The sequence below is a fragment of the Nicotiana attenuata genome, unplaced genomic scaffold (assembly GCF_001879085.1).
Source record: "Nicotiana attenuata strain UT unplaced genomic scaffold, NIATTr2, whole genome shotgun sequence".
NCBI lineage: Eukaryota > Viridiplantae > Streptophyta > Magnoliopsida > Solanales > Solanaceae > Nicotiana > Nicotiana attenuata.
The window spans coordinates 1,088,111-1,101,652 of record NW_017670297.1 but is presented as its reverse complement, the minus strand read 5'-3'; positions in this window follow the sequence as shown (position 1 = coordinate 1,101,652).

Sequence of the window (13,542 nt, the reverse complement as noted above, 5' to 3'; positions counted from 1 at the left end):
ACTCAGTTGTGCCTGTCTCTGCACACATGGTGCAGGAAGTAATGTGAGTACTCTGACCCAGTGAGTAATAAAATTAAATAACGACTGAGAACATAAAATCCCACAAGGGCACAAATAATTCTATCTCAAGCAGCAACATCAGATAAACCGTAGAAACCAGTGAAAACATAGGAAGAAAATCTCTTTGAAAACAATTAATAAAACAAGTATGCTCAAGTAGTAAGTCAGCCATTGTTACCTGACCGGTCAACCATTGTTACCTGACCAACGCGTGTTACAGTGCCATTGTTACCACTGGTCAGACATTGTTACCTGATTGGTCAGTCATTGTTACCTGACCAAACACGTATAACAGTGTCATTGTTACCACTGTTCAATATTTAATCACTCTAGATGGGTACTCGCGCTCACTGTGGGTGTGCAAACTCCAGAGGGGCTCCTACAGCCCAAGCGCAATCAACAAGTCCTGAAAGCCTGCTCACAATACACTCGAGGCCTGAAAGCCTCCTCACAATGCACTCGAGGCCTGAAAGCCTCCTCACATCACTCAGCATATCCTCACATATGGCCCTCGGCCTCAATCAGTCCAAAAATAATCGTAAGCCCCTCGGGCAATAGTACAGAAACAATAATGCTCAGCTCAAACAGTAGTTCAAATATCAGTTAGAACTCAAGGTTTGAGTAAAAATATAGCTGAGTTCATGAAACAGTGTAAATCACATGGACTGAGTTCAAATAATATCTCAAACAGTGAGGAAAACAGTGATGATAGTTCATAAAGAGTTCAAACAGTCGGCAATAAGCTCCAAACATGGCAACAAGCCCAAATCATAGTGAAAACAACAAGTCATTGCTAATACGCGGTAAAATATCATCCGGACTGGACCAACTCACAGTCCCCAATAGTAAATGACCCCGCGCTCGTCATGGAACGCGTGTCTCATCTCAACATAGCACCAAGTTGTGCAAATCCGGGGTTTTCAAACCCTCAGAACGTCATTTAAAATCATTACTCACCTCTAGCCGGCCAAAAGTCTAGCTCGCTATGCCTTTTCCCCTCGAATAGACCTCCTCGCGCATCGAATCTGATCAAAACCACAAGGAATACATCACAATAGGCAAATGGGTCATAACCCAATCAAAAAGACTCGAAAAATATCAAAAATCACGAAGTTGGCAAAACCCGAGCCCCGGGCCCACTTCTCGAAAAATTACGAAATTTGCATCACAGGATTCCTCGTCTCGCCACGAGTCCATACATATCAAATTCATCAAAATCGGAGTTCAAATGCCTCTTCAAGTTCCCATTTTACATTCCAAAAACCAAGCCCTAGTTCTTCCAATTTTTATCCAAGTTTCTAAGAATTAAGGGTAGATTCTTCAATAAAAAATGATGTTTCTAGACCATAGGACTTACCTCCAATTGATTCCCAGTCAAAACCCTCCCAAAATCGCGTCAATAGCTCCCAAGCTCGCTCAACAATGGAGGAAAAATGGTGGAGCTCGCGGATGAAATAAACCCTTTAAACCTTTCTGCCAACAGCGCTTTTCGCTTGTGCGGTCCCGCTTCCGCTTATGCGGGACCGCTTCTGCGGCTAAAAATCCGCTTATGCGGTCTTCACTTAAAAACCCAGGCTTCGCTTATGCGACTCGAACTCCGCTTCTGCGGTCCTCTCAAAACCGCTTCTGCGGTACAATGTCCGCTTAGGCGGACCCGCTGAAGCGTCCAACATTCCGCTTATGCGGAACTACCCTAACCCACACCTGGCCGCTTTTGCGATCGCTCACCCGCTTCTGCGGTCCATTTTCCGCAGAAGCGGAAATACCAGATACCAGCAATATCAGACCTGAAGCAACCTTCAAAAACTCTCTTTTAACCACTCAAATTCACCCCGAGGCCCCCGGGACCTCAACCAAAACACCAACACAACCTAAAAACCTCATACGAACTTGTTCCAATCATCAAAACACGTCAAACAACACAAAAATTATCAATTCACCACGGATTCAAGCCTAAGTTTATCAAATTCTTTGGAAACTCACATTCGATCGAAACCCAACCAAACGACGTCCAAATGACCTGAAACTTTACCCACACATCCAAAATCACCTAACGAAGCTACTGCAACTCTTAGAATTCCATTCCGACCCCCGGATCAAAATCTCACCCACCAACCGGAATTCGCCAAAATTCAACCTTCGCCAATTCAAGCCTAATTCTACACCGGACCTCCAAATTCAATTCTGATCGCACTCCTAAGTCACAAATCATCCTCCGAAGCTAACCGAATTACCGGAATTCACATCCGAGCCCCCTAACTATATAGTCAACTTCCGGTTGACTTTTCCAAAACAAGCTTTCCTTAAAGAGACTAAATGTCTCATTTCCTACCAAAACCAAACCAATCCAACTCGATTACCTCAAATACCGATAATGAAGCATAGAGAAACATAATATGGGGAAGACGGGGCGGTAACTCACGTGACGATGGGCCGGGTCGTCACATCCTCCCCAACTAAAACAAACGCTCGTCCTCGAGCGGGTCGAGGAACATACCTGGAGTCTCAAACAAGTGAGGATATCTGCTCCACATCTCCCGCTCGGTCTCCCAAGTAGCCTCCTCCACGGGCCGACCTCTTCACTGCACCTTTACCGAAGCTATATCCTTTGATCTCAACTTTCGAACTCGACGACCCAAAATAGCCACTGGCTCCACATCATAAGTCAAGTCATCATCCAACTGAACCGTGATGAAGTCTAACACATGGGCCGGGTCTCCAACATACTTCCGGAGCATAGAAACATGAAATACCGGGTGAACTCCCGACAAGCTGGGTGGCAAAGCAAGCATGTAGGCCACCTCCCCAACTCTCCTAAGTATCTCAAAAGGACCAATGAACCGTGGACTCAACTTTCCTTTCTTTCCAAATCTCATAACGCCCTTCATAGGCGAAACCTTCAACAAAACCTTCTCGCCGACCATGTAAGATACATCTCGAACCTTCCGGTCTGCATAACTCTTCTGACGCGACTGAGCTGTACGAAGTCTCTCCTGGATCACCTTCACCTTCTCTAAGGCTTCCTGCACCAACTCTGTCCCCAATAGTCTAGCCTCGCCGGGCTCAAACCAACCAACCGGAGATCTGCACCGTCTCCCATATAAGGACTCATACGGCGCCATCTGAATATTGGACTGATAGCTGTTGTTGTAAGAAAACTCTGCAAGTGGCAAGAACTCAGCCCAAGAACCTCCAAAATCAATAACACAGGCACGCAACATGTCCTCCAATATTTGAATGGTACGCTCGGACTGCCCGTCCGTCTGAGGATGAAAGGCGGTACTCAACTCTACCTGTGTACCCAAATCTCGCTGAAAAGTCCTCCAAAACTGGGAAGTAAACTGAGTACCCCTATCTGAGATGATAGAAACTGGGACCCCATGCAACCGAACAATCTCCCGGATGAAAATCTCTGCCAGCCGCTCTGAAGAATAGGTAGTACACACCGGAATGAAGTGCGCGGACTTGGTCAGCCGATCCACAATCACCCAAATCAAATCAAACTTCTTCGAGGTACGAGGGAGACCACTCACAAAATCCATAGTAATTCTCTCCCATTTCCACTCCGGGATATCCATCCGCTGAAGTACACCACCGGGCCTCTGATGCTCATATTTGACCTGCTGACAGTTGAGACACCGAGCTACATAACTCACAATATCTTTCTTCATTCTTCTCCACTAGTAGTGCTGCCTCAAATCCTGATACATCTTCGCGGCACACGGATGAATGGAATACCGCGAGCTGTGGGCCTCCTCTAATATCAACTCCCGCAGCCCATCCACATTGGGCACACAAATCCGGCCCTATATCCTCAACACACCAGCATCACCAATAGTCACATCCCTGGCATCATCGTGCTGAACCCTGTCCTTAAGTCCCTCACAATGGGCACAGAATCAAGACTAGGAGTCTCAGCCCCAACATCTCTCACAAACGCCAAATACGATAGACAACCCTTCCCAACCATCCGCTGGGCCTTTAGGAAAGAGATCACCCTGCTAGGAACATAATCAGTCATACCACGCCACTCAATCCTCGGAACACCCGGTATAGCCAACGTAACTGTCTTAGCATGACAGTCGAGAATAGTATGGTACGGAGATAACCAATCCATGCCCAGAATAACGTCGAAATCAACCATGCTCAACAGCAACAGATCAACCCGGGTCTCCAGACCCCCAATAGTCACTAGGCAAGACCGATACACATGGTCTACAACAATAGTATCACCCACCGGGGTAGATACATGCACAGGTAAAGCAAGGCACCCACGGGTCGTACCCAGGTGATGAGCAAAATATGAAGACACATAGGAATAGGTAGAACCGGGATCAAATAAGACAGAGGCATCCCTGTGGCAGACCGAGATAATACCTGTGATAACAACATCTGATGCAATAGCGTCTCTCCTGTCTGGGAGAGCATAGAATCGTGCCTGGCCACCGCCCGATCGGCCTCCCCCTCTGGGGCGACCCCTAGCTGCCTGACTCTCACCCCTAGCTGGCGGGGCGGGTGCTGAAGAAGATGGGCCAGAAGACGAGGGCTGACCCCTCTGCTGAGACTGACTACCACGGCGCCGAGGACACTGCCTCCACCTGTGCCCAACCTCCCCGCACTCATAACAGCTCCCGGGTGCTGGGGAATGGGACTGAAGGGAACCCCGCGCATCAGAGTGACTAGCTGACGCACTCGGTCTGGAGGAACCCTGAACAGATGGAGCTCATGATGAACCCTGAGCTGGAAGAGCGCTGAGGGATGGCTGACTCTGCTGATACCCCTGATGACATCGGCCGAAAGATGACCCACGATACTCAGAGCGAGCTGACTGAGGAGGCCTAAATGAACGACCTCTGCTCTGCTGGAACTGACCCCTAGACGGAGCACCACTGAAGCTACCAGAACCTCGAGGCCTCTTGGCCTCCCTCTCCTCTCTGTCCTGACGGCGAGCCATCTCAATATCACGAGCAATATCAACTGCATCCTCAAAGGAAATACCCAGAACTCTCTCTCGAGTCATCAGAACACGCAGGTGATAGTTAAGTCCATCTACAAACCTCTTGATCCTCTCTCTGTCGGTCGGAACTAACCACGAGGCATGACGGGCCAACTTAGAAAATCTTGCCTCATACTGGGTCACAGTCATATCTCCCTGTCGAAGCCACTCGAACTGCCTACGCAGCTCCTCCCTCTGAGACTATGGTACCCACTTCTCCAGAAAGATAGTGGAGAACTCTTGCCATGACAAAGGTGCTGCACCTGCCGGCCTTCGCCGCTCATACGACTCCCACCATGTGAAGGCAGCCTCAGTGAACTGAAATGCGGTGAATGCTACCCCGCTGGTCTCCAAAATCCCTGCTGTCCGAAGCATACGCTGACACTTGTCCAGAAATCCCTGGGCATCCTCGCCCTGAGCACCACTGAAAAATGGAGGCTAGAGCCTACTGAACCTCTCAAGACGACGCTGCTCATCGTTTGGCATAACTGGGACTACAAAGTCCTGAACTGGTGCGACTGGTGCAATCGGCTGAGCTGGAGCTGCTCCCGGTGTCTGTAAACCCTGCATAACCTGCTCCAGTGTGTGAGCGGCGGGGGTCTGACTGCCTCCCCCGGCCTGAGAGGTAGCCGCTGTAGCAGTGCCTGAAACTACCTGGGCTAGGCCAGTGCAAACTGATAGTATCTAAGCCAAGGTCTCCTGGAGACCCGGAATCACAATGGGCACTACCGGTGCCTGTACAGGTGCTGCTGGAATGTCTGCAGCTGGGGCCTGATCCTGAGCCGGAGCAACTGGTGGAGCAACAGGTGCTGCCCTCGCGGCTCTGCCCCTACCACGACCGCGCCCGCCTCTAGTGCCCTCAGTAGGTGGTACCGGTGGGCGTCCGTCTCGTCCTGTAGCGCGGGTCCTCGCCATCTGCGAGAGGATAGAACACAGAAGTTTAGTTCCCGGATCAACAAAATCGCACGACAAGAATTTCAAGAATGTGAAGTTTTCCTAAGGGTTCTGCAGCCTCTCGAGGATAAGTACAGACGTCTCCGTACCGATCCGCGAGACACTACTAAACCTGCTCATGACTCGTGAGACCTAGTAACCTAGGCTCTGATACCAACTTGTCACGACCCAATTCCCGCCCGGTCATGATGGCGCCTCTCGTGAAGACAAGGCCAGCCACCAGAACAATCAACACTGCTTTTGACAATTTCTTAGCATAACAGGTTTGAACCTTAGATACTGATTTATCATAAGTACGGAAATAAACGTAACATAACGGGAAAAAACCATCCCAACTCAGCCCGATGATCGGGGTGTCACAAGTCATGAGCTACTACAGAGTTGATGAAAATACTACAAGTCTGGAAACATAGTCTGAAGATGAATAAAAATATGCAGAAGATAAGGAAGAATGGGGCTGTGGACGTCGACAGCTACCTCGTCTCTCCTAGTCCGCCTGGTCTGGAAGGAAATCAGCGCTCAGGTATGAACTCAGCTGTGCCTGTCTCTGCACACATGGTGCAGGAAGTAATGTGAGTACTCCGACCCAGTGAGTAATAAAATTAAATAACGACTGAGAACATAAAATCCCACAAGGGCACAAATAATGCTATCTCAAGCAGCAACATCAGATAAACGGTAGAAACCAGTGAAAACATAAGAAGAAAATCTCTTTGAAAACAATTAATAAAACAAGTATGCTCAAGTAGTAAGTCAGCCATTGTTACCTGACCGGTCAGCCATTGTTACCTGACCAACGCGTGTTACAGTGCCATTGTTACCACTGGTCAGACATTGTTACCTGACTGGTCAGTCATTGTTACCTGACCAAACACGTATAACAGTGTCATTGTTACCACTGTTCAATATTTAATCACTCTAGATGGGTACCCGCGCTCACTATGGGTGTGCAGACTCCGGAGGGGCTCCTACAACCCAAGCACTATCAACAAGGCCTGAAAGCCTGAACAATATCAATACGAGGCCTGAAAGCTTGCTCACAATACACTCGAGGCCTGAAAGCCTCCTCACAATGCACTCGAGGCCTGAAAGCCTCCTCACATCACTCAGCATATCCTCACATATGGCCCTCGGCCTCAATCAGTCCAAAAATAATCGTAAGCCCCTCGGGCAATAGTACAGAAACAATAATACTCAGCTCAAACAGTAGTTCAAATATCAGTTAGAACTCAAGGTTTGAGTAAAAATATAGCTGAGTTCATGAAACAGTGTAAATCACATGGACTGAGTTCAAATAATATCTCAAATAGTGAGGAAAACGGTGATGATAGTTCATAAAGAGTGTAAATCACTATTTCGTAATTTACCCAAGTTTCTAAGAATTAAAGGTAGATTCTTCAATAAAAATGATGTTTCTAGACCATAGGACTTACCTCCAATTGATTCCCAGTCAAAACCCTCCCAAAATCGCGTCAATTGCTCCCAAGCTCGCTCAACAATGGAGGAAAAATGGTGGAGCTCGCGGATGAAATAAACCCTTTAAACCTTTCTGCCAACAGCGCTTTTCGCTTGTGCGGTCCCGCTTCCGCTTATGCGGCCAAAAATCCGCTTATGGGGTCTTCACTTAAAAACCCAGGCTTCGCTTATGCGACTCGAACTCCGCTTCTGCAGTCCTCTCAAAACCGCTTCTGCGGTACAATGTCCGCTTAGGCGGACCCGCTGAAGCGTCCAACATTCCGCGTATGCAGAACTACCCTAACCCACACTTGGCCTCTTCTACGATTGCTCACCCGCTTCTGCGAAACCGCTTCTGCGGTCCATTTTCCGCAGAAGCGGAAATACCAGATACCAGCAATATCAGACCTGAAGCAACCTTCAAAAACTCTCTTTTAAGCACTCAAATTTTCCCCGAGGCCCCCGGGACCTAAACCAAAACACCAACACAACCTAAAAACCTCATACGAACTTGTTCCAATCATCAAAACACGTCAAACAACACAAAAATCATCAATTCACCACGGATTCAAGCCTAAGTTTATCAAATTCTTCCGAAACGCACATTCGATCGAAACCCAAACAAACGACGTCCAAATGACCTGAAATTTTACCCGCACATCCAAAATCACCCAACGAATCTACTGCAACTCTCGGAATTCCATTCCGACCCCCGGATCAAAATCTCACCCACCAACCGGAATTCGCCAAAATTCAACCTTCGCCAATTCAAGCCTAATTCTACACCGGACCTCCAAATTCAATTCCGATCGCACTGCTAAGTCACAAATCATCCCCCGAAGCTAACCAAATCACCGGAATTCACATCCGAGCCCCCTAACTATATAGTCAACTTCCGGTTGACTTTTCCAAAACAAGCTTTCCTTAAAGAGACTAAATGTCTCATTTCCTACCAAAACCAAACCAATCCAACTTGATTACCTCAAATACCGATAATGAAGCATAGAGAAACATAATATGGGGAAGACGGGGCGGTAACTCACGTGACAACGGGCCGGGTCGTCACAGGGCATTTGTCAACCCGAATGACATCACCAAGAACTTATAATTCCCGTACCGAGTGCGGAAAGCTATCTTTGGGACATCGGATGCCCTAATCCTCAACTGATGGTAGCCAGATCTCAAGTCAATCTTTGAAAATACCTTGGCACCCTGAAGCTGATCAAACAAATCATCAATCCTCGGCAATGGATACTTGTTCTTGATTGTATCCTTGTTCAACTGCCGGTAATCGATACATATTCTCATTGATCCGTCCTTCTTCTTAACAAACAACACCGGCGCACCCCAAGGCGAAACACTCGGCCTAATAAAACCCTTCTTAAGCAAGTCTTGCAACTGATCCTTCAACTCTTTCAACTCAAGCGGGGCCTTACGATACGGCGGGATAGAAATGAGCTGCGTGCCCAGAGCCAAATCGATGCAAAAGTCAATATCCCTGTCGGGTGGCATACCCGGCAGGTTTGAAGGGAAAACCTCAGGAAACTCACGAACAACGGGCACAGAATCAATAGAGGGAACCTCGACACTAGAATCACGAACATATGCCAAATAGGCCAAACACCCTTTCTCGACCACACGCGGAGCCTTCACATAAGAGATAACACTGCAGGCAGAATGACCAGGTGTAACGACCCGACCGATCGTCTTGAGCTTTTGCACTTTGAACGTGAGCTCTCGAGACTGACTTACCCCATGTGATGTATTATGACTAATGTAGATCGCTGGTTTTTAGTTTTCAGAAAAATCGGTATGAATTTGAAAGAACAATCTCAGTTGAAAGCTTTGAATTTGAAAAGTTTGACCAAGAGTTAACTTATTTGTATATGAGCTTGGATCGGAGTTTTTATGATTTTTTTAAGCTTCTTTAGGTGATTTATGACTTAGGAGTGTGATCAGAATTGGTTTTGGAGGTTGGGTGTAGAATTAGGCTTGAATTGACGAAGTTAGTATTTTGGCGAATTCCGGTTGATAGGTGAGATTTTGATCCGAGGGTCGGAATGGAATTCCGAGAGTTGCTGTAGCTTCGTTATGTCATTTGGGATGTGCGTGCTAAATTTCAGGTCATTCGGACGTGGTTTAGTCGGGTTTTTGATCGAAAGCGTATTTCGGAAGTTTTTAGAAAACTTAGGCTTGAATTCAATGTAAATTGATAGATTTGGTGTTGTTTGAGGTGTTTTGATGATTGGAAAAAGTTTGAATGAGGTTTAAGGATGTGTTGGTACTTTTGGTTGAGGTCCCGGGGGCCTCGGGGAAGTTTCGGGTGGTCAATCGGACGATTTTTGAAGTGGAGATGTTGCAGAAAAACTGTTCTGATGTTGCAGAGTTTTTGTCCTTCGTGATCGCGTAGAAGAAATTTGGAAGGCAGGAAATTTACTCTTCACATTCGCGTTTGTGGGTTCGCGATCGCGGAAGGTTAAATATTTGAGCTTCGCGTTCGCATAAGTCTTTCCGCGTTCGCGTATAAGGAATTGTGGGTCAGGGGTCATTGCCCTTCGCGTTCGCATCTGGTGTCCCGCGTTCGCGTAGTTTGGAGAGAGGAAGCATCGTGTCCGCATTGTATAAATCGCGTTCGCATAGTGTATTTTGGAGCCTTTGAGGATTTTTTCTTCGCGATCGAGAGGATATGGCCTCGATCGCGGTGAAGAAGGAACAGTGATGGGCAGGATATTATAATTTCATTTCATCCGCGATTTTGGGTCATTTTTCCTCCATGGTTGATCATTTTGAGAGCTTCTTGGCGGAGATTAAAGAGGGATTCAAAGGAAAACGACTTGAGGTAAGAATTTTGATCTTGAAACTCGATTATATTGTGTAATCCACCTAGAAATTCATGGAACTTAAGCTAAAAATGGAAGAAACTAGGGCTTGGAATTTTGAAATTTTATTTATGGATTTGAAAGACCATTTGAGGTCGGATTTGAGAGCTTTTGGTATGTATGAACTCGTGAGGAGATAAGGAACCCGTTGATGTAAAAAAATTCTGAGTTTCGAGAAGTGGGCCCGGGGCTCGGGTTTCGGTAATTTCGGGATTTGTGCCCGTTATTGATTATTTTCACTTGGGCTTTGTTCCCTTAGCATATTGTGATGTAGTCGTTCTGATTTTGGATAGATTCACGTGCGGGGAGGCCGATTTGAGGGGCAAAGGCGTCGCGAGCTAGAGATTTCGCCGGTTCGAGGTGAGTAATGATTGTAAATGATATCCTGAGGGTTTGAAACCCCGGATTGCACATCGTAGTGCTATATTGAGGTGACTTGCACGCTGGATAGTGAGCGTGGGGTAGAGCACCGTTGGGGATTGTGACTTGGTCTGTCCCGATTGAGGAATTTACTGCGTATTTGACTAAAACTTGTTTGTTATCATCATGACTTGGGCTGATTGCCATATTTGGGCTTCGAGCTAGCTATTTGAACCCTTCGGGGATTTTTATCACTATTTCCTCACTGATTTGACTTATTACTTGAACTCAGTCCTGTTGATATCTACTGCTTTACAAACTCAGCCACTTTTACTCAGATTTGAACTTAAATGATATTTCTAAATGATGTTTTGGGCTGAGGACTACTGTTTACTAATGCCCGAGGGGCTTGTGATGATTTTCGGACTGAGTGACGCCGAGGGCCATATGTGAGGATATGCTGAGTGATATGAGGCCGATGGCCTGAGATACATTTATATGCCACGAGGTGGCTTGAGTGATGTGAGGCCGAGTGCCGCGTGATATGAGGCCGAGTGCCGAGAGATGATGCCACGAGGTGGCTTGATATTGCGCTTGGGCCGTAAAGGGGCCCCTCCCGGAGTCTGCACACCCCCAGTGAGCACCGTCGACGATATATGGATCGGGCTGCACGCCGCAGCGATATATGGATCGGGCTGCATGCCGCAGCCGGTACTATATGATACTATTCTGAGAGTGATCTGAGGGAGAGAGCCCGAGGGGCTAAGAGTGTTCTGAGAGTGAGCTCGAGGGGCTGGTACTGTTCTGAGATATTTCCCGAGGGGCGAACCATTATGTGTTCATCTTTCATATTCACTTGTCATTTTACCTGTTATGCTGTGGTAATTGTGCCCGAGGGGCGGATTTTCTGTGCTTATTGGCACTAACTGTTTTGCAATCATTGCGTAACTATTGGAAAAGTCATTTTCAAAAGAGGTTTAAACTGAGCTAAGATATTTTCTAAAGATTTCACATCTTCACTGCTTTTCTCAAAGGGTTTTACACTGCTTCTATACAGCATGATGGTTTTCTTTACGTGATTTCGTATTGCTTAGTTGTTATTTACCTTTATTACTCACTAAGTTGGAGTACTCACTTTACTCCCTGCACCTTGTGTGCAGATGCAGGTATTTATACACCTGGTAGCGGGTTTTGGCTGATCAAAGACAGTGTTGTCAAGGATTAGCGAGGTGGCTGCCAGCGTTCGCAGCACCGCTTTTCTCCCTTATGTTCATCATTCATGTTTTGTTAATTTAGTCCTTGTAGTTGTATTTATACTCTAATAGATGCTCGTGACTGGTGACACCCCGATTTGGGCTGTGTTTGGGTTGTATTCCGCACTTAATAAAGAAATCTTTTATTTAGACTGTGGTTATTTAGTTATGCTAAAACTACTTATTAATATTAACTATTCTGAAAAGGCAATTTGGGTTGGTTGGCTGGCCTTGTCTTTACGAGAGGCGCCATCACGACCGGATCGGGGTTTGGGTCGTGACAAGTTGGTATCAGAGCCTAGGTTACATAGGTCTCACGAGTATGAGCAGGTTTAGTAGAGTCTCACGGATCGGTACGGAGACGTTTGTATTTATCCTCGAGAGGCTGTGAAATCTTTAGGAAAACTTCACATTCTTGAATTCTTATCGTGCGTCCTTAATTCAGCTTGAAAAGTAACTCTTGCAATTCCTTCCATGTGTTCGCATGCGCGCATGAGCGCTCAGTATCAGATGTACCTTGATGGCTTGTGATTCCCCGATCGAGGGGCGAGATGTAATCTCTGTGAGTTTATGTTGGGCCAGTCTGGAGGACTTAAGGCTGGATCCTTGCCTATGGCTTGAGCACAGAGGTGCTGATTGTGTGAACAAGTGTTTTTGAACTTATATGTTCGGTATTGTCCCTATTAGTGGGAGTGACGGTTGGGTAACTATGTGATGAGTATGTTAATACTGCAAGATGTATCTATATGACTTGGAAGTTACGAGGAAGGTCTGCGGGATGATAGAAGGACTATTAGGTTCTTGAATTCCATCGTGGTTTGAGGTACAGCCCCGAATTATGGGCACGTGAAGGATCTTTTCATGTTTTCCAGTTGAGGGTGAAGTAAATTTTATGTTGCGGTACGAGTTCAGACTCAGGAAGACTAAGTGACTGCGTACAGTTTATGACGATGGAAGGTATACAGAAATATTAACTGAAGGCAGAGCAGGTGGGTTATCTCCTGCGAAGAGTTCTGGGGTGGTGTGACCCTTATGTGATTGTAGAAGATCTCAGGTGCAAGTGAAATGTAAGTGTTGAAATTTGAAAGTTTTGGTCGCTTAAGAGAGTGGGCTGAACGGTTGTGAGAATGAGTGCGAGATTGCCGAAGATTTAAAGTACTAGATGATCTGTGTTTTCACAAGCTTACAAAGGGATTTGAGTTTAATCTCACTATGGTATTGTGGCATCAATAGAGAATAAGTGTTATGAGTTATTGAGTGTATTTTGATCTATGGCTCCGAGCCAAGTGGGGGAGTCTGCTGTGAGTAGTTGATTGCACGAGTTGGTGCTATGTTGGTTCCAGTTGGAGGCGTGTCGCTGAGTCAGTGATGGCTCAAGGAGATTGAAGTCGAGGATGGCTCGAGTGAAGGAAATTTTTTGACAAGGTTATATGGTGCTTCGTAGGTGTGTGAGAATCATAGGATGTCTTAAGTTATTGTTGGTAAAGAATGCTCGGTGCATAGAGCAGGAAGATGCTTGTTTGTATTGGGATGAGGTCGCATCCTGCGGTGTCAGAGTGCTAATGAGGCATAGGTGGTTCTGTTC